This window comes from Acanthaster planci, unplaced genomic scaffold (assembly GCF_054643075.1).
Source record: "Acanthaster planci isolate LZ-2023a unplaced genomic scaffold, COTS_SCS Contig34, whole genome shotgun sequence".
NCBI classification, from domain to species: Eukaryota; Metazoa; Echinodermata; class Asteroidea; order Valvatida; family Acanthasteridae; genus Acanthaster; species Acanthaster planci.
Window position 1 is genome coordinate 18,068 of NW_028257658.1, and position 21,900 is coordinate 39,967.

Below are 21,900 nucleotides of genomic sequence, written 5' to 3' on the forward strand. Positions count from 1 at the left end.
CACAATTTTTTTGAATTTCAATATGTAAAATTCTGCAAGTTCGTTTTGGTTTATATGTCAGTTTTAACAATTTGATCTCTGTGGATAATGACAGTTAGAAGCTAGAGTTTCAATTTTTGGTCAGATATTGAGGTTTAAAATTATTACTGGTTTTAATTTGTTTCAGAATGAACTAATTCAGTTGGTCTACCAGCAGTTGCCTTATTTCATTCTGTAATGACATCTTATTGGCTTCGTTTTCTGCAGGATGGACCTTTGTGCATAACGTTTCGGGCAAAGAATGACAAGTAATTTTTTGGTAGAGTGACTTCCTGTTAATCCTTGCTCTTTGGATATAGGCCTTTAAGCAAAAGTCTGCAAAGCGTTTCTGAAATAATCTGTGATATTGCTCAGTACTGAAACAAATGTCCCCTCAAGAGTTTAATGAATAGTATTATTTCTGATTTGTTGTGTAGTTAATTGATTGTATGCCACCATAAGTAGTGCAGCACGACATAAAATTCACAGCAGAGTAAAGGGTTCAGAATGTCGCTAAAAGTATCAACTTCTGTATGGACCCCTTACAACAACAGCCAATAAAACAGGAAGTTGGTCTATGAGAGGGATTAGCAGTAAATAATAATGTAGGCCACAGGCCCCGCCCCCACAGTCCAGCTGGGAACCTTGGTCATTAGCATATTAGCATGCTGACTTGTGAATGGCTGAATGGAGGATCATAGATTTGATTGGCATGTTGAGTCAAGCGTTGGACCATGCAGTGGACAAGTTCATAAAGGGAGTGAATGGGAGAATAATGTGTGTGGCCAGTGTGATATTTTTGACAGGTCTGAGACCACGGAAGTCATACCCTGAGCTTTATCACCTGTTTTATGGTTTAATTGAGATAGTGTGCCATACGTTTTTGCACCATGTCTCCCCCTTTGCTGTTTGGATTTCCTCTGTGATTTGGCTGTACCATGAACCAATGTTTCAGATTAAGTCAGGATATAGCTGCTGCAAACCCAGGAAAATCTGTGATTTACTTTTAATGGTACTTCAAACATTCCAGCAAGCCAGGAAACTTACTTCAAACTTCTGCATCCTGGGAGTCAGGGGCAGCAGAATATTTCATCAACTGGGCGTCTTCTGATCTTTGTTGTTGGGTATGATGTGCTGTTTGTTGTTTTAGCCATTAGCAATTGGTAAGGTTCCACCAGTGTGTCTGTGAGAATGTTGATAGCTCCACGATATCACTGAGGCCATTTCCCCACTGTTGTTAAATTTAGAAAAGTTAAAAATACCATCCCTGCCTTGTTGGAGCAGGCGTCATCATTCAGTGATAAGAGTTGTTTTCACAGATGGGGCAGTTCCACCCACATTATAGTCATCGCAGAGAGATTTTGCATTGATGGTAGATTTACACCGAGTTTTACTTGCTGGTAATCATCAATTGATAATTACACGTACTGTGGCTCAACAACATTATGGGTACCAGTGGAATTCCTACACTTGTTACATGACTGAGTTTATGAAAATTACCAATACCAGTCATGCTGTCTGCCTATTCCCTGTGCTTCCATTGCAGTTTTGTCTACTTTTACAGTTATGGAAATGACATCTGTCATGATGATGTGAAATATTTCAACCGTATATACTGTCTTTTTTATTTAAGGCTTATTTAAACTATTGAAACCATTTTAGGTTTTATTGTCAATTAAGTTCAATCCTTTGGAATATCACTGAAGAAAACAAAACATTTACTGAAACTTTAACTTCCCAGTTACATTATAAGAATAGAATGAAGGTATTTTTTCCCTGCAATATATTTAAGTGCTCAGTGTATTCCAGGTTGAAGACCAGATTTTACTTCTGACAAATGGAAAGGCAAAGGGAATTTGATATCACGAAATATTTGCAGCGAAGTTCACTTGAGTACAGTGTTCAGTTTTCACGAACTCTTGTGAATGTTTCATCTAATGTCACAGTTTTGTGTTTGTCCTTACGTTTGCACCAAGCACGATTGCAATATATATGGATATTTATTTTACTGTTTTGTGTTTAAGAAAAATGTATGAATTATTGAAACCTTTCGTCTTTTGTGCAGGCCTGAACATCAGAGTGAAGTGATATGATACATGAATGGTAGACATCTTTCATAAGGTGAGTGAAATATATCATTTGTTTTATTCAAAATATCTGCAGAAATTTGAAGAGTTTGTTATAAAAAACACATTATTCCTTCTGTGAGGAATGGTGTTCAGCAATGGAGTACTACAGTATATCATATTGTTAGCCTGTGGAGAGTTGTATCCTGAAGGAGCTGTAAATACGTGCATCTGTGAACACAGCATATGTACAAATACAAATTGGTTTCCAATTATATCCTGAGAGTTTGAACTGTCCTGAGACTATCCTGAGACACAAGCCCACGTCTTTGTCCTATGTTTGCCCAGGTGTCCTTTACAGTTTCTCTCGCAAGAGCGTGCCTAACACTGATCCTGAACTCTGCCCAAGGCAGGAAGATCCCTGCTGCTCTGTTGTATAAACTTTCCCCAGTGCACGACAGGAGCGGGTTTGCTCAGCACAGTTCCTAATTCTGTAAGTTTTGCCAGACTTTGGGACCAGAAAGTGGTCGTTTGGCCGAGCATGGGCCGAGTCACAGTTGTTCCGCCTGCGGCAGACATGCAGACATGTGCTTTGCTGCAAAGGTCATGGTTTCAGGCGTGCTTTGCTCTTGAAGTGGCTTTTTGGGGGTTTTCAGCAAATATACATGTATACACAACAAGCAGTAGTGCTTCCACAGTAAACACAACATTGGGTGAAAGCAGCCCACAGGAAAAAAAATATATATATGGTATGTTTGGGGAGTTGAGAGCCTACTTCTCAAGAGGTTTGATTTGTGATGGTTTGGCACTGTCAGTGCTGTAATTCCAAAGATGGACTCCATTTTTTTGATGGTGGTTGGCATTGTAGGGTACATGTGCAAGATGAACTCTGTGAAATCAAATGGGGGTATTTTTGAAAGGGTTCAAAATAGGAAGTGGCAGATTTTCTTTGCCACCAATTCATGAGGGGTAGGGTCTTAGTCTGCATCTGAACTTAAGGATTGTAAATGGCTGTGATCATAATGACATTGAATTGGACTTAGGAGTGGAAGGCTTCGAGCTATACTGCTTGATTCTGTTCTCTGAAAGATATTAAGGAATTAATGTCAAACATTTGTAAAACAAACATTGTAGTTTGGGTCTGTGCATTCGCTTCATGTCACTGTCCTTAACGTAATGTATAATGCAAAATTTTAGTAACTTGTTCAAATAATGTATCACAGCAGTTACAGAAATTGTTCAATTTCATGCATTGAAAAGCTGCTTTGCTGAGGAGGCAGAAATGATGTCAGACTTGTGGGTCTCTTTTAATATCCATTCAAGTTCCTGTTGGCTGTGCTCAGAAAATGAACACTGAAACAACGTGGAGCATGTTTCAATCAAGCTCTGCTTTAAACAAAAGAATAAAAAGGAGAACTTAAAGAGAAGTAATTCAAATTCTAAGAAACCATTCTGGCTTTTTTGTTTACGTGTTGCAGAATAAATACATGTACATATACCTGCACCTCATATTACTCCATCAGTCACACCATGCCCAATCGGTGTATAGGTCTGCCATAAACTGTGAAGGCAAAGCTGTCAGATGTTTTGAATGGTTCATCCTTTTCCCTTGGAAGAATTTTTGTGCGCGCCCGGCTTTGGCACACAAGACGATCGCACCCTACATCAGTCGTCATGCAACAATCAGGTCAGCGCGTTTTGTAATCATTTTCAAATGAAACGCTTGGTTTCCTTGCCGGGATTGCTCATGGATGTGGTTTCGTTATGCAGCAAGGTGAGGTGATGAGTTGTCCTTTCTTTGTGTACTTTGTGAAAATCCCGGTCTTTTTTTCCCCATCTCAAAATTTGTGATGATTCTTTGAAATGAGTCATCAAACACAGTGCTTGTACTTTATACATGTAGGTTTGGACAAAGTTACAATTTTTAATTTTTTTTTACAACTGGAAGTCTGTTTATACCTCAGGCAACAGCAAAAGCAAAGCAAATTTCCATGGTCTTGCACTTCCAATGTGACATCTGCTGTCAGTGTCAGCTACATTTTCTTGTTCTTAAACATGAAGTATGGACTGGCCTTTGCTCTTTGGGCAAAATTACCCAATTTGCAGTAAACTAACGACTTACAAGTGTATAGAAATTGCTATGCACAGTATACTTTCAAACCGTAGGCCTACACAGGGTTTGTAGAGTGATGCACAGTAAAGCAAGGATGATATTTCACACCTCAGAATTAATTTACAACAGTTGTTGGAGCAGATAATTATTTCTACACCAGCTGTGTACTTCCATTAGCACTGAGCATATAGTATTTAAATTAATAGGGCCCTTACACTGTACATGTAACAAATCCATGCAGTCTTATGTCTGTGACCATTATATTGCAAGTATTATACAACCATCCATGGAGCTTGACTTGGTCTTTGCACCCATTATTGCCATCAGTTGAATTTTCCCCAGTCAACACCTTGGCTTTGCCCCAACAGGTGCTTAGGACATTCACTCTTATTTGACCTGTAGTTCAGTGCAGTGGCTGTGTACTGTGATGCAAGTACATGTACACGTACCTGATGCGTACTACCCAGCATAATGTACATGTACTTTTGTGAAGGAAAGCCTTCAGTCTTGGGTGCTATTTTTGCCATTGGAATTTTTTCATTTTTCATAGTAATAAACTCTGTGCTGTCATCTCTCACAATCCATATGTTAAGTTACACTTTATTTTGTCCTACATGTACCTGCAGTGGCACTTACACAGTCATGCACAGTGACTTGTATGGAACTTAGGAAGAAAACAACAAGTCAAACATAGTCTGTTTGGATACAACTGAGGCCCTTTTCATGTCTCAAGCCATGGAGCTCCATGCTCAAACCATCTCCGATATTGGCTGATAGGTTTGCAATAGCATGCTATGTGCCAATACTAATGACCTCGGACAGTCCAAGTGATGCCTTGTGCATGTGATGGCCACCATCCACCTGTTTGCCCAAAATGGCACCAAAAGATAGACAAATTTTTGCCAGTTATAATAGGGTCACAAACAAAGGGACATTCCAATTGAGGCACACTCACTGCCCTGAACCACTAACCCAATGACTCATCATAAATTACCAGGAAAGCCCGCCATACCAGCAATCCCAAAACCAAACTTGATCGCCGTGCCGACAGATTTACATACATTCCTCCTCCAGCCATTCCCACCTCTCAAATAAAAACGGGGAGATTTAGTGGAGAAAAAAAAAACTGTTTGCTTGTGATCCTAATAATATTTGTACCAAGGATATATGTTTTTCTGTACTTTGACCGGATGACGTGGCCGATCGGCTCTGTGTATCTGCGGTTTATACGGAATATGTTTCGGAGTACTGAACAAATACTTGACGTTGCACGAGAACGATAATTCACGATGACAAAATGAGGCCATTGAACCTAACTTTTCTAGAAATGAAGAAGCATATACAGGTACCATGCATATACTAATTCATTGGTGCTTGCAACAGAGATTTGTTAATATTTGCCAAGCACTCTGTTGTATGTGGTCAGCCACTGTTAAACAGATAAATTGTTAAAAAAGACTGTTTAAACTTAAAAGTATTTCAAATGCCATTGGCCTTTGAATAGATAAAGTGTGTGAGAGGAATTCGTATAATTTAGTGTCGACTATTGTCCTATTATTAAGAGAACATCTGTCTCTGATGGTTGTGACATGAATAGGGAAATGGTACGGAAGTTGGACTTACGTTCAAGAAATGTGTGGTGAGGTTCAGTTTTTTCATGATGTAGGATACTTTGATTTTCAGCTTCTTTTCACTTGTATGTTAGTTACACAAGTCACTGAAAAAGATGGATTGAAAGATGATTCCACTTTGGTTTTGTGAGAAATGCACATGGGGGTTTGTGTGTGTGCATGTGTATCAAATGTGCCAAGTAAAGACCTGCATTAACTGTTTCACAATTTTTACAGAAATGATTTGCCCATATCTAAAGTGTATAGTTTTATTGAAATGAAAGTCACTCCCGTTCTCAAAGGATAAACTGTAACCATTTACCATTTTGCTTTTTTAAATTTCTGATTCATTGGAAATGACAGTTGCACAAATTCAATTTGGGACTGATGGCAGCAGCAGGGTGCCTGTGAAACTGACAGACTTCTTTCTGTCCCCTGTTTGAGCATCCCTGCTGTGATTAGATGATCAAGGTTACTAGTGTAGCAATCTGAGTTTTTTGTCCATACTGATTGGCAGCTGATCTTTTGTGGGGGCGTAACTGCAGGCTCTGCCCATAGTCCTCTGCTGTCTTGCCATGACATGTGGTTTCTTTTCTTGGTATCTCACAAGAAAGTTTGTCTGGAGGAAATCAGCCAAATTTGTAAATTTCCCTTAGCAAATATCATGGTGTCTAGTCGGAAGTGATTGGTTGATGAGTATTACAGCTCTAAATGTATAGCGAATAATTGGCCAAATCTTGCTCATGTTTGTTTGCTACACATTGACCTATCACATATGTAAAAAAATGTTGATAATTGCAACCCATGAACGTGCACAATTTTGTAAGCATAATAAAACATCAAATCAGTTTCTTGAACAAGAAATAAGAAGGCATAATTGCTTTTCTTCAACATCACTCTTTCTTGCTCTCTTTTCACTTGACCCCTGAGGTCATGTTCCTTTGCCCTCATTTGCGTAACTGCCAGTCATTGTGCCAGACAATGACAGTCACCGACCTCAGAGGTCATGCCGTAACCCAATGAGGTGGTTGCCGAGCCAATCAAGTCATGAATAACCGGGAGGTAATGAGGCATGAGGACCACTCTCCCGCTTCCTAGTCTCCTTGCCTGCAACACATCCCTGACGAATTCTGGAATGGCAGGTACACTGCTAGCTCTGTGCACTGTGGCCCCCTGGCTTCCAGAAAGTAATATAATGGAAGGAAGAATTAGAGGGGGAGCTACCTGATTTGATCTTAGTAATTGTTGCCATATCAGGTGAACATTCTTGCGGTAGATGTGAAAATTATGTGTTAGACGAGGGTGTAACCTGGTTGTACACATGGGAATGGAGCAGCTGCTTGTGATGTAGTCATCCTTGATGTCTTTATAATAGGAGTTAAGTTAAACCCATTGATATGAATCAACATAATGCTATATAAAGGTCAAGATGTATCTTTATACTTTTCCTTCTCAATACAACACACTATTTGATTAATCTCAGTATATTTATTCTTCAAATTAGGAAACGCATTGAAAAATTTGAATTGCCATTCTTACACCAAAAGACAGCAATTCTGGAACCTCATTCAAGTCAGAGCAAATTTTATTTGACAATATCAGACTATATTTAGATTCCAAGCTGTTTTAACAAAATGAAACCCCATCAATCAGATATTGTTACTTATAATACCAAGAAATTTTGGTGTAGCAGTTATAAAACATGCAGCAATAAATTAACGTTTTTATGTATCATTTCCCTTTCATCAGCTAACCGCAGTGACCGAAATCCTGTTACCGCTTCCCGCCTCTTCTAGTGACATGTCCTCAAAAGAATGTGCCTTTTTCGCAAATCTTTCGCCACCACCCAAGTTTGCCCCCTCTTCCCCCCTTAAAAAAAATCTCTCTGATTTATCTGTTAGAGGACAGAGAATGTCCCCCAAATTCACCTAAGGTATTTTATTTGCCTGTTTTGGGCATAAACGATGGAAGGTGGTTGGCCAAAATGGATCTTGCTGTTTGAATTTTTCTTTGTACCTACTGGAAAGTAGCCTCCAATCCCATGAGTCATTGTAATATTTCTGTCGTCACCCACTGGGTGCTGGTTGTGGAGTGACCTTCAGGTTAGAAGAAGGGAATTGCTGAAGTTGCTCCTGTTTGCACACCCCTTGTGTAGGCAGTGGACAGTTCCTTGTATGTGTAATGACTTTCTCCACTCTGAATTATAGGTGTGATCCATCAGCTAATGGATGTGCTGGGAGTGAAAATGCCAAGATCTTGAAGGAATGTCTTCTCACCGTTCATCAGTTGCCTGCCATGTTTTCCTTGCCCCCTTGTAGCAAATGGTCTATTCTCATTTGCATACTGTAGTTTTGTGGATGATACCACAATATTTTTTTTGGGGGGGGAGGAAATATCAGAAACACTTCTGAGTTCTGATAACTTGTGATACAATGTATGGCTGATGGTAATGTGATGTCTAAGGCTTGCTTGATTTTCAATTGTGTAAAGTGAACCACTATACATTTGTCCTATCTGTGTAATATGTTGGCAATCAAAATAGCAGGCAGTGTAGTTTTAGTACTGTAGCCTGGCTCTAAGTACTTGTGAATTATCTCCAGTCTTCCCCATGTGGTATTTCTGTGGCAAAAATAATCACCGTGCGAAGGCCACGTCTCAGACTGATGGGTTGAACATCTTAAGCCAGGAAACACCATCCTTCTTGTTCCTGGGGATCGCAACACTATAGTACAAGTGCAACTTCATTAGTGTCTCTGTCCCCATGCTTCTTCATGCTCTTTGGCTATATGCAGGCACCTAGCCTATGCACTATGTAAGATTGTTTCTGTCGTCATCAGTGCTATTCTTCACTGGACGTGGCATGTTTACACTGAAATGTCTCAGTGACTGCCTCTGCTATTTACATCTGTTCACCTACCCAACCAAGAAATTGGAGAACTTCGTTTTGAATGGGAGTGCCAGTGGAGTATTTTCATGAACTACTATTGGAGTAATGCTGTGTAACTACGTACTGTTGTGTAATGGGAACGACTTTGCCAGGAAAAGTTGAAGTTAGCCTTTTACTGGGGACATTGGTGACTATCAGCACAGACATTTGTATGAGAATAAGAGATTTTCTTGGGATTTCTGGACTCTCTTGGTAAAGTATGGTATGAAGCCTGTGGATCAGTTGTTTGCTAGGAAACAAGTGAACTCTGTGCAACACTTTCATTTTCAAGAGGGGATTGTTTCTTTGCCCGTCCTCCGAAGAGAATACAAGTCTGGAGAGCACAGGTAATATCTGTCGTGTCTGTTCATTCAAGTGTCTGTGAAAATGTAACACAGCTTGTTTGTTTGGTCTTACCATATCCTTGGATTTTAACATTTTTATTACATATATTTTTAAATCAGAAATTTGAAATGCACTTCATTTTAATGACCGTGAGAATGAATTATTTGAAAGTAAAATAAAGATATGAGAATAAAGCTGTAATGCTTCAAGCTAACTAAAGATAATGTATTAATTAGCTATTAAAGTCCTGAAACTCACACAAGCAGTCTCTGCAGGAAAAAGAAATGTCTCAAGTTAGACATGATTAAATCTTGTTCTGATGTACTTGTATGTACATACATCTGTGAAGTGGAACTTGTTAATTTTCTGGAAACACGAAAGGATTTCAGTAAAAATAATTTTGGCAAAATGATATGCCAGTTACAGTATTATTGAAAAAGCATTCCATTGGATTTTAGGGTTATTCTCGTTTTTCCTCCCCAAATTAATTGCTGTGGAATTAATCACAAAATAACTGATGGGAGCCTGCTCAGATTCTGCCCTCAATAAATAAATAAGAGCCATTGGCGGAGCCATAATTCTCTCTGCACCTTATAAGATCTGGCAATTAGTTATTGCTCTAAGGATGAAAAATCGGCCTGCGTTCCTTCTCATCCCGCCTAATTAGGTGCCAGTGAAATTTTTCCCCTGAAAATGGATTGGCTCACCAATTAAGCATTGTAGTTGATAAAGGAAAATTATGTTGTGGAGGAAGAGAAATGGCCATTTACCGGTTACAAAGCGTGGGTGTGAAAAGTCATCTTACCGATTAGTGTCTTTCAGCCCGGTGGTCAATTTTGGTCATTGAGATTGTGATGAATGTGACTGATGAGATTTGGTCATAAGAGGTTTTGGGAACATTCATTTATGGATTGCCTCCTGTGCACCGGTGAGTGTACTCTTCACACAGTTTTTGCACGTGTTCATGCATCTACTTATTGGTGTACTAGGACAAGGGACAAAATAATATAATACAAGAGGGCTAAAGGTCTCCCTATGGGCTCCCCCTTCCCCCCAGCTAGCAGCTGCCCCTCCCCCATCAAAAACCATAAGTGTGAAAAAGATCCCTTATTGTTGTGATGTGCTCCCTAGCTTGTACTCTGCCTGTGTTAATGTCACTTGTCAGAAGCCGGCAACAGGGCTTCTCTTCAGTTTGAAATCTGTTCAAACATAGAAGAGTTGCACAAGGAATGCCAGAGAAAGATATTCCTTTGTGTACCGTCCAAAAACATCTTTGTGCATGTTTGAGATAATCATTATACACTGAGGACACAAAAAATAATAGCATCTAACAGGAGGGCCTTTGTTGGATGACTGTCCTCAGCATGAAACTTTGTAGAAGTGAAATAAAAAAAAAAATCAACTACAGAAAAGCATCTATAAAATATCCCAGTCTCCCTTTGTATGGTACCATACATTTATCTTTTTTCAGGTTTTCTACCAACTTGCCCAGCTTGCATGTCAGGTGTACCTACTATGTGTGTATCACTTGATATCAGTAGGCAATGATATCTGCAATGTAGATCTTGAACCACATAATTAGGACTTCCTAAATAATAAAACAGAATACTTCCTGATAACATCTTAATAGCTTATCAGATGTCAGCAAGTTTTAGTTTGGTATGTACAAGTAGGGGCAAACCCTTTTCAAAACGGCATGAAACTCACTCATAATTATACACGTAGTCCCGTAGATCAGATCAGTGGACAATTCACCAACTGTAAACATCCCAATGTCCAAGCTCTTCTCTCCCCGTTATTTTAACAAATGCACAACCTGAATACCTCATTGCTCATTGCACGATCTATGAGCATGCTGCTCTCTGAATTCTGATATTTGTTTCATTTCACCTTAAAGGGGATTCATTAAAACTAGGAAAAATGACTTTATCATGGGTAATGCTAAGTATAACTTGCACGCTGATGTAGTTGAAGTTTGATGGCAAGTGTTTCCAGTGTTCAAAGGTGACTTAACATTTCGTAGTTACATGTGCATTTACATGCAGTCTGAACTCTGAACTGGACTGCAGATGTCCTGGGCTATACTCCAAAATCACTGGCTACAAAACCAAAGGTCTGGTGACTGATCTAATGTAAAGAAAATTTTTCCCCACGTCTTGAAAATGGGTCTTTATTCTTTTGAAAATTTATATTGAAATAGTTCAAATAATTGCCCTTTTGATTGGAATAATTTCACCTGGAAAAGACGTTACTGTATCTGAGTATTGCCTTGACAGAAATAACTCTCTCATAATCTCTTCTCCTGAAGTTGACAATTATTGGAATTCTTGTCCTCCTAAATTATAGAGCGGCTTCCCACTGAACAAAGTCTGTTTTTGTTCATGCTTTATTAATGTTACATCTGTTCTTCTTGTAATGCACAGCAGTCCAATTCTTGCTCTTTCCTGTGACAGCGCGCTGGAACAATTATTGTGACTAAAAAGTGCAGGCATAGAGGTGAGATTTGTATCGTGATATTAATTTTAATATATGATTGATGCCACAGCTGTTTGATCAGGAAAATACTTGCGTGCAGTATCTGTTGCCCAAGATGATAATTAATCGTTTGAAGTTTCAGTTCTTCCTGTGACAACTACAATTTTTAATTATGAGAAAGCCAGCTATGCTGACTACAAGTATCATGTATGCCTTGCACTAGACTGACAATTATTCCCAAAATGTCAGTGATCTTGAAAGGTTCATGTACTTGTATTCATTTGATCACTTCATCAAATGAAAAGGAATACATTTTAATGTATTCAAACTACATTCTTTGAACCATCATATTCTGAAAGATGAACACATACATGTAACACGTTCATCCCCCCCGAATTCTGGTATTACCAGTGTCCCGTATTGTGGAGACCTACAATCAACTAACACTGGAAGTTCTGTTAACTTCCATTAGAATTTAGAAGACAGAATTCAGAGAGCTAATTTTTGACAAACTTTACTTGCGAATTTGTCAAAGGTCATGCACAATGATACAAGTACTGCCGGAGCTATACATTCCAAATAAGTTGATAAGTTTTCAGTAAGACATCGCCCAGTGATTACATAGAAGGATACACTAGAGGAAAGAAACAACACTGCCTTGTCACTGTTATCACACTTTCACAGCTCTCTGTAATCTTTGTATCCCATGAGTCATCTGAACAGCATTTTTTTTCGGTCAATGAGGATTTAAACGTTGCTATTTTCATTACCAGACAGCCCAGAGTGGGAGTTTCACAGTGTGTGATAACGGAGGAATTACATTTCCTGCTGAATGTAATTAGAGAGAACATTTGATGTGTGATGTGTAGCAGAGTGTACCTTGTTTACAGTGGATAATTTCAAGAATGCCAGAAGGGCCATGCCTTTGTCTTTTTCAGTAAGGATAAACTTCAGCAGTTTTCCCATATTTTGCCTCCAGATGCCCTCCATCGAATTAAATAACTTTCTTCAAATGTTTATGGTGCCATAAGTCACTTTCCTCTGGATTCCATGAAAAGAAAAACAGTAATCTTGTTTGCTTTTCAGAGGTCATCCTTGGAGCATTTCTTTATTCAGTACATTCAGAGACATGAGACTGTTCAGAAATTCTTAAATAAGTTGTGCCAAACTGCTTTCAAAATGATCATAATGATTATAACAGTTAATTTTCCTAGATTTCAAGGGTACGAGTTTCTTGTTTACAGTACTGTGCTGAAACTTTTTTTTAAAATAAAAACCCCTTATCCATCTGTGAGTCAATATAACTTTTTAACAGTCTACTGTCCCAAAAGATAGCAAAAAATACTTTAAATCCATCCACGTGTTCAACATACTATACATGTTACGTTGGTTCTGTACATGTACTTCGTTACAAGAATTGTGCGTGTGTTTTACAGTGCTTTTGACAGTTTTGCTTCATCTGGGAAAAGATGAAGAAATAAATGTGGTATGATTTTTCTATAGACTTGTGATATTTTCAACAATACCTCACTACATGCAAAGTGACATTGTTCTTGGCTTGGCCTCAAATTAGTTCAAATGTACATGTAGGCCTGTGTTATGTATGGCATTGAACATTATCTACATAAATGCTGCATTTGGTGTGTTAACTGCATGTATGTGTTTATTGTTCAGTGTAAGATTGTTGTTTGGTTCACTATGAGAACATTAAACCGATAACAATTGAAGGTTAGGTTTTAATGAATTTTTCTCACCCTTACCCCCAAAGCTTGATTCAGTCAGTTATCCCATTATTGCTTGTAAGGCCGACATGTTGATACCAGGAAGTCAAGAAGCATAAATACAGGAAGGTCGTTAGTGCCAAACTATGGTGAAGTGCTTCATACCACAGACACAAATTCTTGCAGCAAACCTTGCCGGACTATTTCCAGCATTTTCAGCAGTATGGAAAATCTACAAGGAAATAACCTGCACATGTACTGTTCACTGATTCATTTTTTTCTCTTCGAGGTCCCAAGTTACCAAACAAAAGCCTTGAACATTCATCGCATATTGTTTGTTGGAAGCAGCCGGCAAGTGGCATTCGAATAGGACATGGGTTGCTAAAAACCTTCAACAACCATCACTGCGCATTCCTTGATTGAGACAGAGAACAATGTATGCATCTTTCTGAAGCAGATTAAAACCATATGTTGTAGAGATGTTGTTAAAAACCATAAAGAACCTGGAAGCAGTGAGTATTCTATCAAGATGTAAACAAGTTGATAAACAAGATGCAAACAACATTGGTTGATCCCACCTTTTAAATGCAGATGAAAATGTAAAGTAATTTTTCGAACTTGAAGTAATGCCTTATAACAATATATTAACCCTAACAGTCCCAAATCCTCCAATTTCAATACAATTTTACATACACCGTTGGGGGTTAGGGTTAATGTAACGTTTTATCGGTTTGTTAGAGTTGAAATCACCACTGAAATTGTACTTGTACCAGTAGAGTGGGAGTTTGGAAGTACTCAAGAAAACTTCAAATTCACCTTTGTAAATGTCGGTGGTCTGATTATTTGACAAAAACAAATTCTTGCTCATGTACATGTATATGCAAACAGGGCTGTGTTAGCCCTGGGTCAGCTATGGACTGTTTGCAATAATAACGATACAAATAGATGAAGTTTGTTTTGGGGAGATCGAGAGAGCTGACAATGCCAGTAGAGCACTCCTTTGGTTTGACAATTGTGTTAACAGTTTTGTCCTACCAAGCATAAGTTTATGAGCCTCGTGTAAGATTGTCAGTTTTGTTTCATGTTCAGGTTCCATTTTTGTACATTACTTCATACATATTTCTGTGTTCCAATTACACTACAGTACGTGCTGGTTCACATTTTCCTTCCCATAAGCACATCTGATGGCCGTGGATTTTGTTATTGCTTAAAAAGCACCAGCATTGCAGAACACCAGCAGAGACCTTACCCCATTTTGAACCCAGTATATGCTGCGCATCCAAGTCTCCCTCTCTTTACAACTCCTGTGGTTTTCCTCCTCCAGAAGGCTCAAGTCTCATTCTTTCTCTGACCTAGCCAGGCAAGACTGCTCCTTTGCACAAAGCTCGGCCAAAACTACCAATTCTACTAGGCTGAACTTCTGGTAGGAAAGGGCAGTTTCTTGGGACGTTGATAAATGATACAGATTAGTTCCAACTCCAGGGATGCTTATGGATTTGGTGTTGTCAATATGTTTTGCTATGGCATGAAGTAGTGTGATCAAAGGGGGGAAAAGTTCATTTTTTAGATGTTTTTGTCACTTTGAAACATCTTTGTAGACATGTTTTTGTCAGATTGAGGGCTGGAGAGTGTCAGTGTCCCTGAAAAAAGAGACTATTCGATTATTAAGACTGAAATACCATCTCATTGTTCAATCAAATTAAAGTATGCTGCATTTAAAAACAACCAAATACCCCTCTTTTCATGGAAATCAAGCAAGAGCAATGAAATATGTGGGCTCACAACCAGGAATACATAGACAGCATTTCCATGAGAGAATGTATAGCTTGATATTGTTAATAAATACATACATCCTGCAGGTACATGAATTTTGAGCAGAGTGTGCAAGTACCAACATGTATACTCAAAAGTGACTGTAATGATTTGTTGCTGATAAATCGAAGAGCTTGTGCCATGTAGAAGCAAACTGAATGAATTTTTTTCGTGCAAACTCTTGTTAATGGAATAATTTTAGTTATTGTTGGTTTTCAGTTGTGCAGAGGAGGTACTTGTAGACATCAGACAGGTGCACATGTATGTACGGCCTACTTCTAATCTCAATCCTCTCGTGAAAAATATATTAGGTGCAGCTGCCCTAGATGAGATTTTTTATCTTGTGTATGTTTTTCATCAATCTGGGTATGTGTACCAACAATATGGTTTGTGTGGTTGCCAGGAGGTTTTAGTGCACCCCAGAGATGCCTGCCTGTGGTTGCCAATTATCTCCTTGGCTGAATGTTTTATGGCACCCAGGACATGGACTTGTTTCAATAAGGGCAGACTGTAACATCTTTATGAGGTTGGATGTAAAATGTAGCAAAGATTGTAAGGTGTATGTGTGTTCTGTGAATGAGTGTGTGTGGGAGATATCTGAGCATCATTATTACCTGGGAGAATTGAGGAATGAGAGTTAAAGGAATGGTCATGTAAGGTTCTGTGTTTGTGCTGAAAGCGGCTTGCCATTAAGAAGTGTTTGATCTGCAGAATTGGACTCACAGATGGCACTGTGAAAGAGTGTACCGTTTGCTGCACAGTGCTTTGATGTACAAGAACCTGTTAAGTACATGTACATGTAAATTCATGAAGGGAATTTGAAGAATCTAAGAAAACCCCCAAACAAAAATAAGAGCACTCTTGGTTTCCAAAATCACACTCTTTTGTTTCCACAGTTACAACTTGATGCAAGCAAAAGGTAGCAGGAACTTGATGTGTTTTCTGGTCTCACTCACTCACGTTACAGTGGGGTGAGTAAGGTTACCCTTGGGGAACTTTACAAGTGTAAAAATAGATATTGGAGTTTCACAGTGATTTGCTCATAATGAGTATCAAAGGGTTTGTTCAGCATGTAGAAGCGTATCAAATACCATGCATGACAGTGAAATACTGAAGAGGGTAATGATTCATGCTATATTCCTGTCTGTCCCCAAAGGGCCGTGGTGTTTGTTGGCATAAAGTGATCCATCCAGAGCACCGTAATTGAGAGCATACGACTTCTGAGTTTCCGAAGCATTCTGAAAATTGTCACTGGTCACCTCTCATCGGATACACACACAGGTTTATTCACTAATTTGCTTGTACATCATCACTGGATTCAGGATTTTCTGTAGATCCGGATCAAAACTCCATTTGTCAACCTCAATTCAGATTGTATGTACGCATCCAGTTTGAAGTGGTTTTTGATATGCTCTCTAATCTGTACGTGTACAGCAAGTAAGAGCAAAATCTGTCACTGAGTTTTAAAATTGCCATTTAGTACTTTCATGTGATTAAGGCTGGGACTTGCAGTCAATTCAAACAAATTTTTTATGGAAGGGGAAGAATAACCAGAATGGGCTTTTGCTTCGCACATTGTAAGCGTAGTTTCACCCTATAATAACCCACTCTTTGTCCACCAGTCCTCACTAGCCTGTCTGGTCATTGAATCAACCTTTCCCCTAAGTTCCCACCAATGTGTAAGCCATCAGTCCGCCTACATTTCATCAGTCACAGTTGGAGTCCTTGGATGGACTTGATCTCTCTATTTTTTGCTTGCCTGTGAATGAAATTTGCCCCAGGGAAGGAGGGCATGTACACCTTGGATCTTAACCTCCTTCTAGTTTCAGCCTCAACTTCAACCACCCCCCCTCACTCTGCAGCATCCTGGCCAGTCCTATATCTTTGTCAAAAAGAAATTACGGATTACACCCGGAAAACATGTTAAGGTATTTGGAATATTGATGAGGATTTGATGATGGAAATTAACTTTCATAGGATTTTCCATCAATCATAAATCATATACTTCTCTCACATTGATTGAGTATGGCATATGCTAGACTTATCAGAATGAGCAGAAATAGATCTACAGATTGAATTTTTTAAGAGGACTTGGAAAAGTTGGCAAAATACACAGCATTGCTTTGGAATGTACATTGCGTCATGCTGTAGTATATTTTGTGAAAAAAAATTGACTACCATGATTGTAAGTGCAACTGAAATGAAAAAAAAAAATTCTAAGCATGAGTAGAAATATTTTTTAAATATTCTTGGGATCTTGCCCAAAACAGTGGCATTACCAGGAAGGAGACATAGCTTTTTGGGTGGGACAAAGCACTCAACAGTGCAGACTGAAAAGCTATCAATAGTGAAAGGTTCGATTTTACCACCTTTCAACTTTTTTTCTCCATACTTGTGTATCTTTTTTTTCCCTTTCTTGCCTTAAAAAAAAATTCCCACAAGAGAAATATGCCTCCCTCACCATGTCAATGGCCCCAAGTGCCAAACTCATTGTTGGTAATGTGTTTTATCTTTTTCTGTCCTTTCTTCCATCTTCCCAGTAGACATGTTATTGTGCTGTATTCAGCTTTGATTTCTGTGAACATTGTTGGAATCACCATCTTTACCATAATCACAATCGTCACCAGAATACTGTCAACTATGTTGTCCTTTGCAAGGGTCATCGTCATTGTCATCAGGCTTGGTGGAATGTCAAACAACCTCCTCTGTCCTTACATCTGATGACTTGTTAGACTCTCCCTGTTGTCCTTGCTCAGTTTTTTGAACTGTAACAATCCCTTCATTCTCAGGGTGTCAAGATTGCCTAAGGAATCGTGGCCTGTCATCGCTGATGAATTATTCCTTCTGGACATCAAGCAAGGCCCCCCCCCATTTCATGATCTCAGTCTGTGTGCCTGCAGCATAACCAAGGATTTACAACATATGGGAGCCATCATGCACCCGCAAAGAAATTGCTCTGGTTTTTTCTAATGCTGTGAAAATATGTACACTGGCGGAGTTTTATGGGGTAATCGAGTACTTGAACCTTTCATGCGCTTCGCCATGGAACTGCCAAAGTTTGTTAGACAGAGGTTATTATTGTGAACAGTATGTGCATGTTTGGTAGCTTAGGCGTAAACACATCTGCTAAAAACCCTTGCACAGAGAGGACTTCTTTGTTAATGGAATCCAAGAGCAGGATTTGTGTGTCTTGATCACATCTGTTTGGACTTGTTACTCCAAATTCACTTTTGGGGTAACCATTTGGTAAAATGTTAAGTCTGATACATGCTGCTACGAGGAAGTGAAACCCCATCAGGTTTTCTTCTTTAACACGTCTCCCAGTAGCGGACCAACTTCTGTTATGAAATCAAGGTATTTAGTAGTCTTCTGAAGGCTGGGCCAGATTTTTTGTTGGGCAAGTGATGTCACCTTTTAACGTTCGCAACTGCAAATCAAATATTTTTCACCCCTGTTTTTATGTTTCTTATTTTGGGAGATTTCTTTTTTGGGGGGGCTAGACAAAATGGGGGGGGGAGCTCTCCCTGTAGAAGCATGCCTGATGTTACTAGTAGGCCTGTACATTTCCGTGTTTTTTTTCAAGTTCAAGGTTCGTTTTCTTTTTCTGAATAGAGGGGACTGAAAAATAAATTAAGTTTCTGATATGAAAGTTTTCAAATGCCAGAAAGTTTCTTAGCAGCTGTTGGATCCGGGATATTTTTTTGACACTTCTGGATCATGTTATTGCCAGATTCAAACCTCATCAGACCGATCTCTCTTGATGGTCCAACTGAGGCAAAGATTTCCCGGTATCAATTAGCAACATCTGGGGGAAATCACTGGGAAGACATCTCTTCATTCTTTCCCAACTCAGGGGAGAAGCAAAACCAGAGCACAGTGTGGGTTGTCGAACAGATGATAGACAACAACGTTGTTTTTTAGGCATTTAGAACAGTTGACTGTTTTCTCAGACAACAATTTCCTAATGGAGGCAGTAAACTGGAGGATGGAAAGTAACATTTGTTGACAAATCATCAAAATTCCTGAAACCTCAATCACAGGCACACAGAGAAGCAGGACACTGACAAAGACTCAACAGTCCTACACTTAAACAGTAGTGCTAATTGTGCTAAAAGCAGTTTCCTGGTGTGTGATGTTATTCAGAAATGCCTCTTCCACATGGTATTTTCCAACCTTTTCAGAGAAGCCCCCATGTCCATGAGCAGTAGTGTTTAAGAACATTATGACTTCTAGTTCCATTGTAGCTCTATGATTAAATGGTCTCAGTCACTGTTATGATATGGAAGGCAAGAAAGGATAGGATTCCAAGTGAAATCAGTTTACTGGAAAGTTTGTAGAAATTTGTACTTTGCCAAACAACCATGGACATCAAGCAAAAAACAGTCCAAAGATTACAAGGTCTTTAGTCATGATCTCTAATTTTCAACAACATTCACCGTGCAACTTCCACACTGCAGTGTATGTGTTGTCTTCATATAGCTTTGGAGTTGCAGTGCCCATATGGACCACAGGGACCCTTGAAGAAAATCATCAACAACAATTTGGAAAAGCTCAGTGGGGAAAAATGGTCAAACGCAGGAGAAACATTCTTGAGTTTGTTGTGAATGATATGGGTTTATTGGCCATATGTATCCACTCCTTATCAGATATCGAACAATGGAAACTCCATTAATGCAGAACTTTCCTATTTTATTTATTGCGGCTGAGTTAAGTACCCAGCATCCCACGCTGGAAATGTCGGTGCCCTGTGAGTGAAGTATCACTGTCACAGACACCGGCAGCCCTTGATTTTCGAATCCTATCACTCCAGAATGCTCAGACTGTTGTGCCTCTACCCTCTGACACGCCGATTGTAAATCTGTCATCACTTAGATAATTGAAACAATGTTTTTCCAGTTTCCACAAATCTTTGAAGCACTCCTATACTCGAACATTTTGTGGCATTAAATCCTACTAATTGGCCAAACATTGTGAGTACAAATATGCCAAAACTTCAAATTTCTCTGTCTTTTTGAACTGCAACTGAATAACACATCTCATTTCGCAGACAATAAATCAGCGACAACTAATTCAAGTTTCGATATCAATGATAGAAGTTCAACATTTCAGAGTATTTTTTTTTGTCAATGAATTCAGCTTTTGTCACAGTGCTAATCCAATTCCTGTAGATGTTTTTGATGGATAGTTTGATGTGCTCTCTAAGTTTCTGTTTTAGTCATTCTGGATCTTAAATCATCCATACCAAATGTATGTGTATTTTGGCAGTTCGGAAAACATTGTCTCAATTTTGTTTACCATGACGAAATTTTAAAGTAACTTTCTTGATACTTCATAATGGAGTTGGGTATTTGTCATTTCTGTACATAATTATTGTGTTTAAGATGTCTCAAAATAGCAATCTCTCATGTTTTTTAGTTAATTTTTGGAGGTCTTCCCTGCTCTTCTCTTTCTTTTAGTTGTCTCATTTCATCTAGTTGAATTGAATATATTTCAAATGTTTTATACAACAGTTTTTGTTTTGAAAAGTACTTGTGTTTTTAACCATTAAACTTTGTATTTTGAAAGTATTCCCCAAGCCATGTAGACGTGTTAACTTCTTATGATGCACATCATCCATGTTACTGTATGTCAATTCAAAATTTATCTGAAAACTTAATTTACATGGGCAAGCAGTGGTAATGTAAAAATTACGTTGATCCCTCACTGCCGATCACATGTTTAACCCCAATATCGAAGGTCAGAGGCTTCCCTTGATATATACAGCCACTGGTAACCCTTACACAGCTCCATGAATCAATCTGCATGGTGCTCCTTAAAAGTTGAGCTGGTGCATGGCCCCATCGAAACAACCCCATGCCTCGCTTTGCCCCTCCCCAACCCTCTGACCTTTAAGGGGTGTGCTCCCCCTAAGAACTTCGATCAACTTTGTTGGCACGTGGATTTTGGATTAATCAAAGTGCAACTGAGCAGAGCGGCCACGCGGCCATTTCTTGCCTCATTTGCCTGAACCTGTGTGAGGAAACCCCTGTAACACTTTGTTCCACTGGCGAGGTTAGGGGGTGAGATCAGCATTCAGAAAGTGAACTTATGACACAATTTACAGTAATTTTTCTTGTCATATGCCAAATGGGATTCGGGTCAGTTACAAAGGAAGTGATAAATCATCATTGTAAATGTTGCAGAGCCTCACAACTAAACTAGACCAAAAGGTTGAGCTACATGTACATGTACCTTAAGTTGCAACTATCATTGTGTCAAAATGTTCAGGTGAAAATTCAGATAGGGAAAGTGTTATTAGACTGCTATTAGCCCCAGTTTTGGACGTAGTCCCCAGTCACAGGTGTTGCTGTACTCTAAGCACTAATAATTTAAGTGCACGGTCCTTGTGTGCCCCCCTCTCTAAACTTTGTCCAATTTGTGACACTTGGATTGCTCATCAAAACTTAATGCACTTCAGGTGAATTTGCCCTAGACTGGGAAGAAATCAAATCGCAATGTACAGTGGCACTGGTAATATCCTACAATTTGGGGAAATGCAGTGTCTCTTGGCATGTTCCTTTTTTCACAATTTCAGAGGTACCCTGACAGTAAGAATATTTGGATGAGCTGAATTCACATGCAGAAAGAAAAACACCTCTAATGTGCACATTGATCTATTCTTCATGCATTTCTTTTCCAACTTAACCAACTACATGTACACACTTGCGAAAAATTGCCATGGTGACAGATTCCAGTGGCTGGTTATTGTCTGCCAAATTCCAAAGGCACACAGAAACCAATTAAACCTGCCCTACCAAATCCAGGGCTTTATCCC

At 39.1% G+C, this 21,900-nt stretch overlaps 1 protein-coding gene across 1 annotated transcript in view; it reads left to right on the forward strand.

Moving 5' to 3' along the window:
- Positions 1-21,900, forward strand: part of LOC110976102 (teneurin-3-like) — a 72,867-nt gene that overhangs the window by 13,747 nt on the left and 37,220 nt on the right. The window contains exon 2 of the mRNA XM_022229101.2: positions 2,084-2,139. The gene's annotated coding sequence lies outside the window, so the exon portion shown is untranslated. The remainder of the gene's footprint in view (positions 1-2,083; positions 2,140-21,900) is intronic.